The sequence below is a fragment of the Setaria italica genome, unplaced genomic scaffold, assembly GCF_000263155.2.
Source record: "Setaria italica strain Yugu1 unplaced genomic scaffold, Setaria_italica_v2.0 scaffold_14, whole genome shotgun sequence".
NCBI lineage: Eukaryota > Viridiplantae > Streptophyta > Magnoliopsida > Poales > Poaceae > Setaria > Setaria italica.
The window spans coordinates 44,195-60,314 of record NW_014576738.1 but is presented as its reverse complement, the minus strand read 5'-3'; the positions used below and the strand labels follow the sequence as shown (position 1 = coordinate 60,314).

Below are 16,120 nucleotides of genomic sequence, written 5' to 3'. Positions count from 1 at the left end.
GAAATTGTGCATATAGAAAACTCTAAAGAAAGAAAAAAAGGAGACCCATGCCATGATTTTCAAATCTTTCTACTTAGTAGTCTAAGTTTATCGATGAGGATAATTAATTCGGTCGTTGTGGTCGGACTCTATTATGGATTTCTGACCACATTCTCCATAGGTCCCTCTTAGATCTTCTTTCTCCAATCTTGGGTTAAGGAAGAAGGAGATATTCGCGACTACTGGCGGTTTCATTATGGGGCAGCTCATGATCTTCATATCGATCTATTATCCACCTCTGCATCTATTCTTTCTAGCTAAACGGGTGGAAGATCCATCCAATTTGGTTATATCATGGACTCGAAAAACGGATCTGAATGTGACTGAAATGCACGATCTCACAGGTATCACTTTTCACGATACCTAAACTAAAAGGTGGAATAGCGATTTTCGAACCATTTCCTATAAGAGAATGGTTTCCATTACTTGAGAAATGGATTCTATATCAAACTATAGCTATTGCATTAAAGAAGAAACTAATAGAAGTCGAAGACGCGGAATGGTAGTGAATAGAGAAAAGATTCTTCTGATTTTCTTGTTCCTGAAAATATTCTATCTATCTCCTAGACGCCGTAGAGAATTGAGAATTTTCATGTCTTTCAATTCTCGTACTCGTAATTGGAAAGTTACGGAAGGAGATCCATCATTTGCAATGAAAACAACATAAAAAACTCTGGACAATTTCGAAATCAGACCAGCGTCTTAATACATATGCAAAAAAATTCATTATTGGCCCACCATTGATTACAAGATTTAGCTTTTATGAATCGCTATTGGTTGATACGAGTAATGGCAGCCGTTTCAGTATGTTAAGGATACAGATGTATCCACAATTCATTTAGAGTTACTTAATAGCCTATTTCTTATACTATATCTCTATCCCGTGAAATTCTCGAGCCGAAAGATGGATGCATATGCTGTGTTTCATTTTGCTAAATTATATCAATTAAATGGTATATCAATTCTATAAATTGGATATAGCAATAAATAAATCAGCAAAATTCTTTTATTTTAGATAGAAGAAATGTTCTTCTATCTAAAATAAAAGAATGTACCCTTCTATGCAAATCCAATTTGCATCGATAAATAAATCCAAATTCCAGATTCCAGCAGTAGATGAATAATTGCAAATTTTTGTGTGTACGAGATTAGAATAACTTCAAAATAACTGACATAATTTTTTATTTTTCCTGATCAGAAAAATACATGAAAAAGAAAGGAGGTAGAAAAATTTTTTGATTTATGGTTAAAGAAGAAAAACAAGAAAACAGGGGTTCTGTTGAATTTCAAGTATTCAGTTTCACCAATAAGATACGGAGACTTGCTTCACATTTGGAATTACACAAAAAAGATTTTTCATCGGAAAGAGGTCTACGAAGACTTTTGGGAAAACGTCACGTTTGCTGGCTTATTTGGCAAGAAAAATAGAGTACGTTATAAGAAATTAATCAGTCAGTTGGATATTCGGGAGAAGTAATTTAATCGTTCGAATTTTTTTCTTATTTTATTAGTAGTCTTTATTTTATTAGTAGTCTTATAGTAGTCTTAGATTTTGCATTTTGATGAGCCTCGTTTTGAGGAATTCATGGAATAATCCATTTTCATGGAAAAAAGAATAAGAACAAGGATACATAACATAAAAAAAAGAATAGATAAGACGATATTCGCCCCCCTCCTACATATTTAATTTCTTCTCCTATACAAAAACCAGCAAGACCTACTCCATTGATAATTCCATCAATAACACTCTTATCGGGTATTTACACAGAGGAATGGAAAAAATCGCGGAAAACAGAACTATTATACAATACAAAACATCTATATAACCACGATTATATGACCAGCTGTATATCTTTCTTTTACTTGATCCAAAAAGTCTTTTTTTGGATTCCCTTTTACAAGGGAATTTAGAAAATTCAAATTCTGAAAAAAAGAATAAGTAGATCCATAGAGATATATGCTATGAATAGACCAAGAATTGCTAAACTTACAGAAGAATTGCATTAATGAGAAATTCATATGAATTTATGGAAGAATTAGAACTTTCCTGGAACAAGTTTATTGAAGGAGTTAGCCACTTTGATAATATGGTTAACTCCGATATTTCATTACCCTTTATTCCATTATCAAAATGGATTCCTATAGATCCAATGAACAAAGTAAAAAGCAGTAATATAAGAAGAGGAAATAGCATAGTATTTCCCGTTTCATGAGGATAGACAAAGTGTTTTTAGCCCCAAAGGGAGTACTAAAGGATCCTATCTTATTTCTTGTATTACCAGGAATTTGGGGTATATTTTGTGAAAAAAAAGAAACTCCACCCTTCATTGTTGATAAAACAAAATCTCTATTGACTCCTTTGGATATGCTTTTTCCCCATAAGGATATTGAATACAACGAACCTTCTTTAGTACTGCTGTAATTTTGAAAATGAACACGCAAATACCCATCAAAAGTAAGTAAATATATCCGAAACATATAAAATGCAGTTAATCCTGCAGTAAAAGAGGCTATTATTCCAAAAAAAGGTGAATACAACCAGCTATTACTAAGGATTTCATCTTTGGACCAGAAGCAAGCAAGAGGTGGAATACCACAAAGAGAAAGTGTACCACATAAAAAAGTAGTTCTTGTAATTGGAACGTATTTTCTTAAACCACCCATAAGAACCATATTCTGACTTTTATCTGGTGAATATCCAACAAGAGGTTCCATTGAATGAATAACGGATCCAGATCCTAAGAACAATAAAGCTTTCGAATAAGCATGAGTGATCAAATGGAATAAAGCAGCTTCATAAGAACCTATACCGAGAGCTAACATCATATAACCCAATTGAGACATTGTAGAATAGGCTAAGCTTCTTTTAATATCTCTCTGAGCAAGAGCTAAAGTGGCTCCTAAGAAGAGTGTTACTGTACCTACTAAAGAAATAAAATTCATTATCAAGGGTAGGGATATGAAAAGAGGAAAAAGTCGAGCTACAAGAAAAATCCCCGCAGCAACCATAGTTGCTGCGTGTATAGAGCCGAAATGGGAGTGGGTCCTTCCATAGCATCGGGTAACCATACGTGAAGAGGGAATTGTGCGGATTTTGCAACTGCACCAAGGAATAATAAAAAAGCACACAAAGTAGTAAGTAAGGAATTAATCCCATTATTAGGAATCCAGTTATTAGCTATTTTGAACAAATCCCGAAACTCTAAACTACCCGTTATCCAAAAAAAACCTAAAATTCCTAATAACAGACCAAAATCCCCTACACGATTAGTTACAAAAGCTTTTTGGCAAGCACTCGCTGCAATTGGCCGTGTAAACCAAAAGCCTATCAATAAATAGGAACACATTCCGACAGTTCCCAAAAAAAATAAATTTGTATCAATTGGAACTAGTAACCAACCCCAACATGGCAGTATTAAAAAAACTTATATAAACAAAAAATCTCAAATATCCTTCATCGTGAGACATATAATCGTCACTATAAATAAGAACCAAGATTCCTACAGTAGTAATTAGTATTAACATAATAGACGTAAGGGGGTCGATCAAGTATCCAAATTCTAAAGAAAAATCGTTATTGATGGTCCAAGACCATAGATATTGATAGATAGAACTTCCATTTATTTGTTGAATAGACAGGTGAACTGAGAATACCAGAGCTATACTTAAGAGTAAAATACTAGGAAAAGCCCATATGCGACGAAGATTTTTTGTTGCTGTCGGAATAAGAAAAAGTCCAAATCCCATTGACATAATAACTGGAAGTGGGAGAAGAGGGATTACCCAGGCATATTGATATGTATGTTCCATAAGAAAAGAAATAGCAATTTTTAGTTGAAATTTATAGTTCAATTTTTCTATAAAATAGAATTGTTTCCGATTCACCGAACCTACTCTTATATCTCTCTAAAGGAATTAAAAAAACAAAATAAGAATAAGAAAAATACTGGAATTCTGGATTTTTCCAAATTTCTCTCATTAAAATATTCAAAAATTCAGAATGGGTTTAGTTGCTTAAATTCAAAAAGTGAATCAAAGAATTTCGTTATCTAGTTATGTTATCTAGTTATTAGTTAAAAAAAATATTTATTAAACTACAAAAAAAGATTGAATCATTTTACTTTCTATTCATTTTTGTATTTCTTTCTCTTAAAATAAAGGAGCTCTCTTGTTTCGTAATTGATTGATTGAATTCCAAAGAATCTATAGTATAGGAAATTCTCAAATATTGCTTACTTCATTTCATATAAACGGAAATCCTAATGACTAGAATTCTCTAAGTTTTAGAATGTCTTGTTTAAGAGACTAAGTATTTTTTTGATTGGAATTCAATTATGAAATACCGTTCTGAACTTAATTAACTAATTGAATTTTACCTTCTTTTTATCTCCCCATCTTATATGGGGGCTTATCCCCCATATCATATATTTATATATGGGGTATATTTGATATATAAATTGATTTAAATGGAAAGCCTTAAAAAACTCTTGTTTTATCCACATTAGACAAAATGAACTAAAAAAGAATTCCACATTAGACAAAATGAACTAAAAAAGAATTTTGAATTTCAGTATCTTTCAGTATCTAAGTATAAATACTAAGAAAAAACAGAAAGAAGGATTGATTTGCGGCAATAGATGTCTTTCACATACAACTAGAAAAAAATAATTCCCCTTTTAAATGGCAGTTCCAAAAAAACGTACTTCGATGTCAAAAAAGCGTATTCGTAAAAATCTTTGGAAGAAAAAGACTTATTTTTCCATAGTACAATCTTATTCTTTAGCAAATCAAGACCATTTTCTAGCGGCAACGAGCATCCAAAACCAAAAGGTTTTTCTGGGCAACAAACAAACAAATAATAAGGTTTTGGAATAATCTGAATTGAACTATTCCAACCCAAAGAAATTCCAATTATTTAATCTGAATGAATAATTCAGATTAATTATAGAATCCTCATATTTTTTTTATGAGGATTCTATTACCAAAACCAAAAGTAGACTATTCTTGCAATAGGACATACAACCTCTACCTATCTTATCCAATCTTATCCAAAATTCCCATATAAATGAGTTTAGGACTGGTAAATCATATTAATAAGAGCGTAAAGGCTTTCATTCTATAAATTTTTCTAAAATACAAAATTATTTGTAGTTAATGATGAAATTCTAATGTTCCTAAATTCTATGGCCTCTCCCAATCTCGACGATTCGTGAGAAAATAACTATTATTCTTTTAAGTTAACTATTATTTTAAGTTAGCCGCCATGGTGAAATTGGTAGACACGCTGCTCTTAGGAAGCAGTGCTCAAGCATCTCGGTTCGAGTCCGAGTGGCGGCATTCTCGAAAAAGAATACAATAGATTAGAAAATGGATTAAATTCGAAATTTCCAATTTTGTAATGGGACCTTATCCTTATGCTATTTGCAACTTTAGAACATATACTAACTCATATCTCTTCTCAACCATTTCAATTGTGATTACGATTCATTTGATAACCTTATTAGTTCGTGAACTTAGGGGATTACGTGATTCGTCAGAAAAAGGAATGATAACTACTTTTTTCTCTATAACAGGATTCTTAGTTTCTCGTTGGGTTTCTTCGGGACATTTTCCATTAAGTAATTTATATGAGTCATTGATCTTCCTTTCATGGGCTCTGTATATTCTTCATACTATTCCTAGATACAGAACTCGAAAAATGATTTAAGCACAATAACTACGCCAAGTACTATTTTAACGCAAGGCTTTGCCACATCGGGTCTTTTAACTGAAATGCATCAATCCACAATACTAGTACCTGCTCTACATCTCAGTGGTTAATGATGCATGTCAGTATGATGTTACTAAGCTATGCAACTCTTTGTGCGGATCCTTATTATCCGCCGCTCTTCTAATCATTAGATTTCGAAAGAATTTCGATTTCTTTTTTAAAAAGAAAAAAAATGTTTTACTTAAAACATTTTTCTTTAGTGAGATTGAATATTTATATGCAAAAAGAAGTGCTTTAAAAAACACCTCTTTTCCCGCATTTCCAAATTATTACAAATATCAATTAACTGAGCGTTTGGATTCTTGGAGTTATCGTGTCATTAGTCTAGGGTTTACTCTTTTAACCATGGGTATTCTTTGTGGAGCAGTATGGGCTAATGAGGCATGGGGATCCTATTGGAATTGGGATCCTAAGGAAACTTGGGCATTTATTACCTGGACCATATTTGCAATATATTTACATAGTAGAACAAATCCAAATTGGAAGGGTACAAATTCCGCACTTGTAGCTTCGATAGGATTTCTTATAATTTGGATCTGCTATTTTGGTATCAATCTGTTAGGAATAGGTTTACATAGTTATGGTTCATTTACATTACCATCTAAATGATTACATAACATAAAACCCTCATTTTTTTTATGATATGAAGGTTTTTTTTTCCTTTTTTGTTTGATTTGAGAACCCCTTGAACGTCTTTTCAAAGGGTTCTCAAAAATTCGAGATAGATCTAATTAGACTTTTTTACTTTTTTTTGAATTTTATGTTTTTTCCACTATGGAATTTTTTTCCACGATGAAATATAGAGCGGACTAGTTAAAAATAGAAAATCCTATTTAGGATAATAATTGGATAATAGAGCCTCTACCCTGTCAACGGATAGCGAGAGAACTAAATCTGGATAAATACCAATTCCTATTACTGGTAAAAGATACAGATTAAAAGAAATAGTTCTCGTGGTCCCGAATCCACAAAATTTTCATTTGGAACATGAAATAGCTTGTATCCATAGAACATCTGGCGTAACATAGATAATAAATAAATAGGAGTTAATATCATTCCAATTGCCATTACAAAAGTAATTAGCATTTTTGGCATTAACATAAATTTAGGACTAGTAATTAGTCCAAAAAATACTACTAATTCTGCAACAAAACCGCTCATTCCTGGCAAGGCAAGAGAAGCCATTGAAAAGCTACTAAACATGGTAAAAATTTTTGGCATTGGAATAGATATTCCCCCCAATTCTTCGAGATAAACAAGACGCACTCTATCACAAGCCGTTCCCGCCAAGAAAAAAAGTGTAGCACCGATAAATCCATGGGATAATATTTGTAAAAGAGCTCCATTTAGTCCAATGTTGGTTATGGAACCAATTCCTATAATTATGAAACCCATGTGAGATACGGAGGAGTAGGCTATTCTTTTTTGAAATTTCGTTGACCAAGAGAAGTTGAAGCTGCATAGATTATTTGCACCGCTCCTATTATTACCAAGCAGGGGGAAAATAGATAATGAGCATGAGGTAACAATTCCATATTGATCCGAATCAATCCGTATGCTCCCATCTTTAATAGAATTCCGGCTAAAAGCATACATGTACTGTAATGCGCTTCCCCATGGGTATCTGGTAACCACGTATGTAGAGGTATAATTGGCAATTTGACAGCATAAGCAATAAGGAAGCCAAAATACAGTAGTATTTCCAATGTTGCAGGGTATGATTGATTAATCAATCTTTCCAAATCTAATCCGGGTTCATTGGAACCATATAACCCCATACCCAGAACTCCAATTAAGAAAAAAATGGAACCGCCTGCAGTATACAAAATAAACTTGGTAGCTGAATACAGACGCCTCTTCCCCCCCACATGGATAAAAGTAAGTAAACAGGGATTAATTCTAACTCCCACATGATAAAAAAAAGTAAAAGGTCTCGTGAAGAGAATAATCCTATTTGACCGCTATACATTGCTAGCATCAGGAAATAGAATAATCGCGAATTCCGGGTAACCGGCCAAGCCGCTAAAGTAGCTAAAGTAGTGATAAATCCTGTCAATAAAATGGATCCTAATGAAAGTCCATCGATTCCCAATCTCCAGTGGAAATCCAAAACATCTATCCATTTAGAATCCTCCTTTAATTGGATTAAGGGATCCTCCAATTGGAAATGATAACAGAATGCATAAGTCATTAGAAGGAATTCTAATAAACAAATAGATATAGTATACCACCTAACGATTTTATTTCCTTTATGAGGTAAAAAGAAAATTAATGAACCTGCAAATATCGGCAAACAACAAGTATTGTTAACCAAGGAAAATAACTCATGATAAAGTAATAAAGACAGATACGTTTTGACCAGAAAAGCCCATGCTCAATTATTTCGAGCACAGGCTTCTTCGGTAAAGAGGAATCAGACGATTCAAGTGGAGTTTTTTGTAACGTATCAATAAGATAGAGCCATGCTGCGGGTTGTTTCAGGCCCTAAATAAACGCGGACACTTAAAAAATCTGTTGGGCAGGCGGATTCGCATCTCTACAACCCACACAATCTTCGGTTCTCGGCGCGGAAGCAATTTGCTTGGCTTTACATCCATCCCAAGGTATCATTTCTAATACATCTGTTGGACAAGCTCGTACACATTGAGTGCATCCTATACATGTATCATAAATTTTTACAGAATGTGACATTGGATCTCTAAATTTTCCTTTTCAACATAAAATTTTCGATCTGGTAAAAATGAAATTAGTACTATATAAATTAGATGTATTGTAGACACCAGACGAAGCAATGGTTTATCCAAACTTTAACAAATAATAATATATTTCTTAATCCGTTTGTGAGAAAGCGTGAAAAGAACCAAGAGACTTGAATTTAAGATTTCAACAGTCATAATTATATGAATTCTACATACTAATTCGAATTAGCCAATAAATTGGGTATCATCTTTCAATATAAATTATTGCAATATTCAAATTGTAATATCAATGGATTGTAAAAATGCAATATTCAATTAAGTAAAAAAGAATACTCTGAAATAACCTACTCAAAAAATGGATATTATTAAATACTAATAAGAAAATAAGATCAGATTTCTATTCATCTTAATGTTCCGTATTATATATATGTGCCTTTCTTTAGAGGATTCTATGTCTAATTATTCAAAAAATTAGATTGATTGATACGAGTTGATTTCCTGTTACGATGGATGGAAGAAAGAATGGATAGTCCAATAGCTGCTTCAGCAGCCGCAAGGGCTATAACAAAAATCGCGAAAATGTCTCCTTTTAATTGGCGACTATCAATAGATCAGAAAATGTTACGAGATTTAGATTAATTGAATTCAGTATAAGTTCAAGACATATAGAGCTCTAACCATGTTTCGGCTTGTGATCAATCCATAGATACCAATCGAAAATAAATAGACACTCAAAAAAAGTACATGCTCAAACATCATTAACTAACTCCTTATCAATCTCGATTCATTTCATATGAGGACAAGAATTGAACCGATTCAATTAATTAGAATAGAACAATTACGCAACAAAGAGAAAAGAAGGTATTTGTTGTGTTGGCAGTAGATGGGTTTTACTAAATCAAAATTGTGATTGTTTAGTTATTTATTTTATATTGAAATTCTAAGAATTTTGACTCATTCGAAGTATTTCTTATTGTCGAGCCATAGTAATTGCACCTATTAAAGAAACTAGAAGAATTAGGGAAATGAGTTCAAACGGAAGATAAAAATCGGTTGCTAAATGAATCCCAATTTGTTGAACGTTATTTATGAGACCTGTTCTACTATTTGGTTTGCTCTTGTAGTCCAAAGAATTCCATACCACGACGTATCTGGGATAGTAGTCATTAGTGAAAAAGGAATAGTTATACAAAGGAGTAAAGTAAACCCATCTCCAATAGTCCAAAAATTCTTATCTTTAGACCACTCTGAGCCGTTTACAAACATTACAGCAAATATGATCAAGACATTTATGGCTCCCACATAAATAAGAAGTTGTGCGACAGCTACAAAGTAGGAATTCAATAAAAAATAGAATAAGGATATACAAACAAGAACTAATCCCAGCGAAAGGCAGAATAAATTGGGTTGGTAAGTAATACTACTCCTAGACCCCTAGTAGAAGAATAAATCCCCCAAATAGCACAAGAATCTCATGTATTGGTCCAGGTAAATCCATTATGGATAAGAAGAAATTTATAGTATAAAATTTTTCATGAAATGACTAAACTAAAGATTCAAGGAAGGAAAAAGATTCAAGGAAGGAAAAAGATATTAGGATATTTTTTTGTATATGTATAGTAAGTTGTTAAGCAGTAGTTATTCTTTTTCGTTATAGTTAGTAAAAATGGATTTTTCTAACAAAAAAAAAATCCTAATACCTAGTAATCAGTAATCGTTCTTGAATTACAAGATTTTTCTTCGTCTATTTTACTTGAGGCGAATTCCTAATTGTTTGAATTGTGTAATCTCCCATTATGGAGATTGGTAACCGACTCAAAGCAATTTGATTGTAATTCAATTCATGACGATCATAAGTAGAAAGTTCATATTCTTCAGTCATCGATAAACAATTTGTCGGACAGTATTCAACACAGTTACCACAAATATACAAACTCCGAAATCAATACTATAATTAAGCAATTGTTTCCTTTTAATATCCTTTTCAAATCTCCAATCCACAAGAGGTAGATCTATCGGGCATACGCGAACACATACTTCACAAGCAATGCATTTATCAAATTCAAAGTGTATTCGCCCCCGGAAACGCTCCGATGTAATTGATTTTTCATAAGGGTAGTGAATCGTTACAGGTAAACGATTTGTGTGGGATAAGGTAATTATGAAACCTTGACCAATGTATCTTGCGGCGCGTATTGTTTGTTGACCATAACTAATGAACCCAGTTAGCATAGGGAACATATTCTAAATATGTATGAAAAAGGTATGTTTCTTTCTCTTGTTGAGAGAACTTTTGTGTTGAAAATATTCTTACTGTTATTGTATTATCTTATTTATAGTGAAACTAGTTGGAAAGAAGTTGTTAATAAGAGATTGCCCAGAGAAATAGGTAAAAGAAATTTCCATCCAAGATTTAATAACTGATCCATTCTCATCCTGGGTAAAGTCCATCTTATTGTGATAGAAATGAAGAGAAATAAATAAGCTTTAGTTAATGTAATAAAGATACCTATTACCATTTCCAAAATTCCCATTATTTTATTCATTTGGAAAATCCAAAAAAGGATATATAGGGAATAGATAAATTCCACCCGCCTAAGTATAGAACAGTTACAAATAAAGAGGAAACTAATAAATTTAGGTAAGAAACAAGATAAAATAAACCATATTTAATACCAGAATATTCGGTTTGATAACCTGCTACTAATTCTTCTTCCGCTTCTGGTAAATCAAAGGGTAATCTTTCACATTCTGCCAAAGAAGAAATTAGAAAAACTAGAAAACCTATAGGCTGACGCCAAAGATTCCACCCCAAAAAACCATATTTGGACTGTGCTTCAACTATATCAACTGTACTTGAACTGTTAGATAATCATAGTCGATGATAACATCACAGTTCCCACCGCTATTCCAAAACCGTACATGAAACCTTAGCTTCATACGGCTCCTCTATGATCAGAAAAAAAGAAAGGATTGTTTCATTTCGGTATTATTCCCTGGGCGTAGATAGAATTAGGTAAGATAAAATTGATTGGAAAGCCCCAAATTAGACCAAAGCAATTCTGTCTGCTAGAATAACAAAAAAGCGCTTCCGAATTGATCTCATCCTTTATATAATAAAATAAAATTTTTCTTTGTTCGGTAATAACTTAATATTGGAATAAAACACTCGTTATAGCAATTAATAAATGGAAAGAATTGGGCATTAGTTCATGAGGAATTCCGTATGAATAGGGATAAAGGAAGGAAAGAATAAATAAAGATCCTTTTTTCTATTGCATTCCATATCTTTGTCCTATTTTCTATTGCATTCCATATCTTTGTCCTATTCTTCTTTCCCGGGGAAGGGTATACTTAAAAAGAAAAAAAGAATAAAGGGTTAATTCGTTCTTGATAGCCATTTCTTTAACAAGTGAATGGGAACATACTCTAGACCGGAATCCGAAGAAAGTACTACTTGATCATTTCCACCAATTTCAAGTCTTTATTACGATTCCTTTTATGAGGAAAAATGTCTAATGATTTAGATTCTCTCATTACTAATCCTGTATGTACTTTAGTGTTTCTAATCCCTCACTAACTTTTGATGGATTGCCTTATGGTTATAAGTTATAGTAATAACTCAAAATATTCTAGTAATGGAATTCCATATCGCGAATCCTTTATTCTTGCCCGCTTCAAGATATGATGACTAATCAAACAATCTCAACCTTGGGGTAAAGAGTTTACACTCCTTATGTTTACTTGAACTTTTTTCTTGTACATAGGAAATGAGATTTTATATTTTTACTACAAATTAATAAGCTGTTTTGTTTCACTCATATAGCTATCTAGTTTAACTTACCAATCCGAATACAGAATAAGCAAAGGAAGATAAGCATTCAATGTATTTTAGAGGAAAAAGATCCTATTTTAACGAATCACACGTAGAGATATTGCTAGTACACAAAAAGTTAATGGTATTTCATAACTAATAGATTGAGCAGCCGCTCGTAGACCACCTGAAAAAGAATATTTATTATTTGAGCTATATCCCGACATGAGAAGACCAATAGGAGCAATACTTGAAATAGCAATCCATAAAAAAACACCAATACTAAGATCAGCTAAAACAAAACGATATCCCAAAGGGATAACTAAAAAACTTAATAAAACGGATATGATTGCTATAGAGGGACCAATGCTAAATAAAGGAATATCTCCTCGGGATGGGAGGATATCCTCTTTTAAAAGTAGCTTAGTTCCATCTGCTATAGCTTGAAGCAGTCCCAGCGGGCCAGCATATTCAGGACCAATACGTTGTTGTATCGATGCCGATATTTCTCTTTCTAACCACACAATTACGAGTACTTCTATTGTGATTCCCAGTAGGAGGGTCAAAATGGGTAGAATCCATATCAGTCCGTAGACTTCTTTTAATAATTCCGATTTCGAAAAAGAATTGATAGTTTCTACCTCTATTATCATTTCAACGGTCAACTTCCCCCATAATGATATCTATACTACCTAATATCGTCATGATATCAGCCAATTTCATTTTTTTAACTAGCTGAGGAAGAATTTGCAAATTAATAAAACCAGGTGGACGAATTTTCCATCTCCAGGGGAAAAGACTATCATCTCCTACCAGATAAATTCCTAATTCCCCTTTTGGAGCTTCTACTCTTACATAAAGCTCTTGCTTTGATAATTCAAAATTGGGCGAAGGTTTTTTACCAAGAAATCGATATTCAAAATCATTCCATTCGGAATTCTTGCGTTCTTAAAGCGTCGGGCTTCTAAATTCTCATAAGGTCCTCCCGGAATTTTCTCTACAGCTTGTTGAATAATTTTTATGGATTCCTTCATTTCACCGATTCGTACTAAATAGCGAGCTAACGAATCTCCTTCTTTTTGCCATTGTACTTTCCAATCAAATTGATTGTAAGACTCATAAGGATCAATTTTACGAAGATCCCATTGTATTCCAGAAGCTCGTAACATTGGGCCCGATAAGCCCCAATTTACAGCTTCTTCTCCGCTAATAAAACCGACTCCTTCAACTCGTTCTAAAAAATAGGATTCTGTGTAATAAGTTGTTGATATTCAACAACTCCTCGTAAAAAATAATCACAGAAATCTAAACATTTATCCATCCATCCATAAGGTAGATCGGCAGCTACCCCTCCGATGCGAAAGTAATTATGCATCATTCGCATACCCGTAGCAGCTTCAAATAGATCATATATCAATTCTCTCTCTCTAAAAATGTAGAAAAAAGGAGTCTGTGCCCCGATATCCGCCATAAAAGGTCCAAGCCATAATAAGTGAGAAGCTATACGGCTCAATTCTAACATAATTACCCTATATAGCTGGCTCTTTGGGGTATTTGAATATTCTCCAAGAATTCAGGTGCATTTACCGTTATTGCTTCTGTAAACATAGTAGCTAAATAATCCCAACGTGTTACATAAGGCAAGTATTGTATAATAGTTCTGTTTTCCGCGATTTTTTCCATTCCTCTGTGTAAATACCCTAATATGGGTTCGCAATCAATAACATCTTCACCATCGAGAGTAACGATCAGTCGAAGAACACCATGCATTGATGGGTGTTGAGGGCCCATATTGACTATCATGAGATCTTTTCTTGTAAGCGGTAGACTCATATCCTTGTTCTTATTCTTTTTTCCATGAAAATGGATTATTCCATGAATTCCTCAAAACGAGGCTCATCAAAATGCAAAATCTAAGACTACTATAAGACTACTAATAAAATAAAGACTACTAATAAAATAAGAAAAAAATTCGAACGATTAAATTACTTCTCCCGAATATCCAACTGACTGATTAATTTCTTATAACGTACTCTATTTTTCTTTGCCAAATAAGCCAGCAAACGTTGACGTTTTCCCAAAAGTCTTCGTAGACCTCTTTCCGATGAAAAATCTTTTTTGTGTAATTCCAAATGTGAAGCAAGTCTCCGTATCTTATTGGTGAAACTGAATACTTGAAATTCAACAGAACCCCTGTTTTCTTGTTTTTCTTCTTTAACCATAAATCAAAAAATTTTTCTACCTCCTTTCTTTTTCATGTATTTTTCTGATCAGGAAAAATAAAAAATTATGTCAGTTATTTTGAAGTTATTCTAATCTCGTACACACAAAAATTTGCAATTATTCATCTACTGCTGGAATCTGGAATTTGGATTTATTTTATCGATGCAAATTGGATTTGCATAGAAGGGTACATTCTTTTATTTTAGATAGAAGAAACATTTCTTCTATCTAAAATAAAAGAATTTTGCTGATTTATTTATTGCTATATCCAATTTATAGAATTGATATACCATTTAATTGATATAATTTAGCAAAATGAAACACAGCATATGCATCCATCTTTCGGCTCGAGAATTTCACGGGATAGAGATATAGTATAAGAAATAGGCTATTAAGTAACTCTAAATGAATTGTGGATACATCTGTATCCTTAACATACTGAAACGGCTGCCATTACTCGTATCAAACCAATAGCGATTCATAAAAGCTAAATCTTGTAATCAATGGTGGGCCAATAATGAATTTTTTTGCATATGTATTAAGACGCTTGGTCTGATTTCGAAATTGTCCAGAGTTTTTTATGTTGTTTTCATTGCAAAATGATGGATCTCCTTCCGTAACTTTCCAATTACGAGTACGAGAATTGAAAGACATGAAAATTCTCAATTCTCTACGGCGTCTAGGAGATAGATAGAATATTTTCAGGAACAAGAAAATCAGAAGAATCTTTTTCTCTATTCACTACCATTCCGCGTCTTCGACTTCTATTAGTTTCTTCTTTAATGCAATAGCTATAGTTTGATATAGAATCCATTTCTCAAAGTAATGGAAACCATTCTCTTATAGGAAATGGTTCGAAAATCGCTATTCCACCTTTTAGGTTTAGGTATCGTGAAAAGTGATACCTGTGAAGATCGTGCATTTCAGTCACATTCAGATCCGTTTTTCGAGTCCATGATATAACCAAATTGGATGGATCTTCCACCCGTTTAGCTAAGAAAGAATAGATGCAGAGGTGGATAATAGATCGATATGAAGATCATGAGCTGCCCCATAATGAAACCGCCAGTAGTCGCGAATATCTCCTTCTTCCTTAACCCAAGATTGGAGAAAGAAGATCTAAGAGGGACCTATGGAGAATGTGGTCAGAAATCCATAATAGAGTCCGACCACAACGACCGAATTAATTATCCTCATCGATAAACTTAGACTACTAAGTAGAAAAGATTTGAAAATCATGGCATGGGTCTCCTTTTTTTCTTTCTTTAGAGTTTTCTATATGCACAATTTCTCGATGTTTCGATGAGAATTTCTTGACTTTCCATATATAGAAAGAGATAGACTATAAATGACATCTCTTATGTCAATAAGACCAAAGGGATGGATATTAAATGATAGGAAGTGCTAGGAAGTGAAATAGAATGAAATAGAGCCACTTTGGGCTTCCCTATGAAATGAGGCATGGAACGGAGCCACTACGAAGAAATTCCGGGAGTTACGAAAGAAGCTTCGGACGCATATTGTTCACGGGTTGAGAGCGGGAGTTGAACTCTAGGAGGTCGAATCTCCCCTTGT

General features: G+C 33.3%; 1 non-coding gene across 1 annotated transcript; it reads left to right on the top strand.

Annotated features, from left to right (window-relative positions):
- Positions 1-5,296: 5,296 nt before the first annotated feature.
- TRNAL-UAG lies at positions 5,297-5,376 on the top strand. The gene has a single exon. It is a non-coding gene; the product is annotated as a tRNA-Leu (tRNA).
- The last annotated feature ends 10,744 nt before the right edge of the window (positions 5,377-16,120 follow it).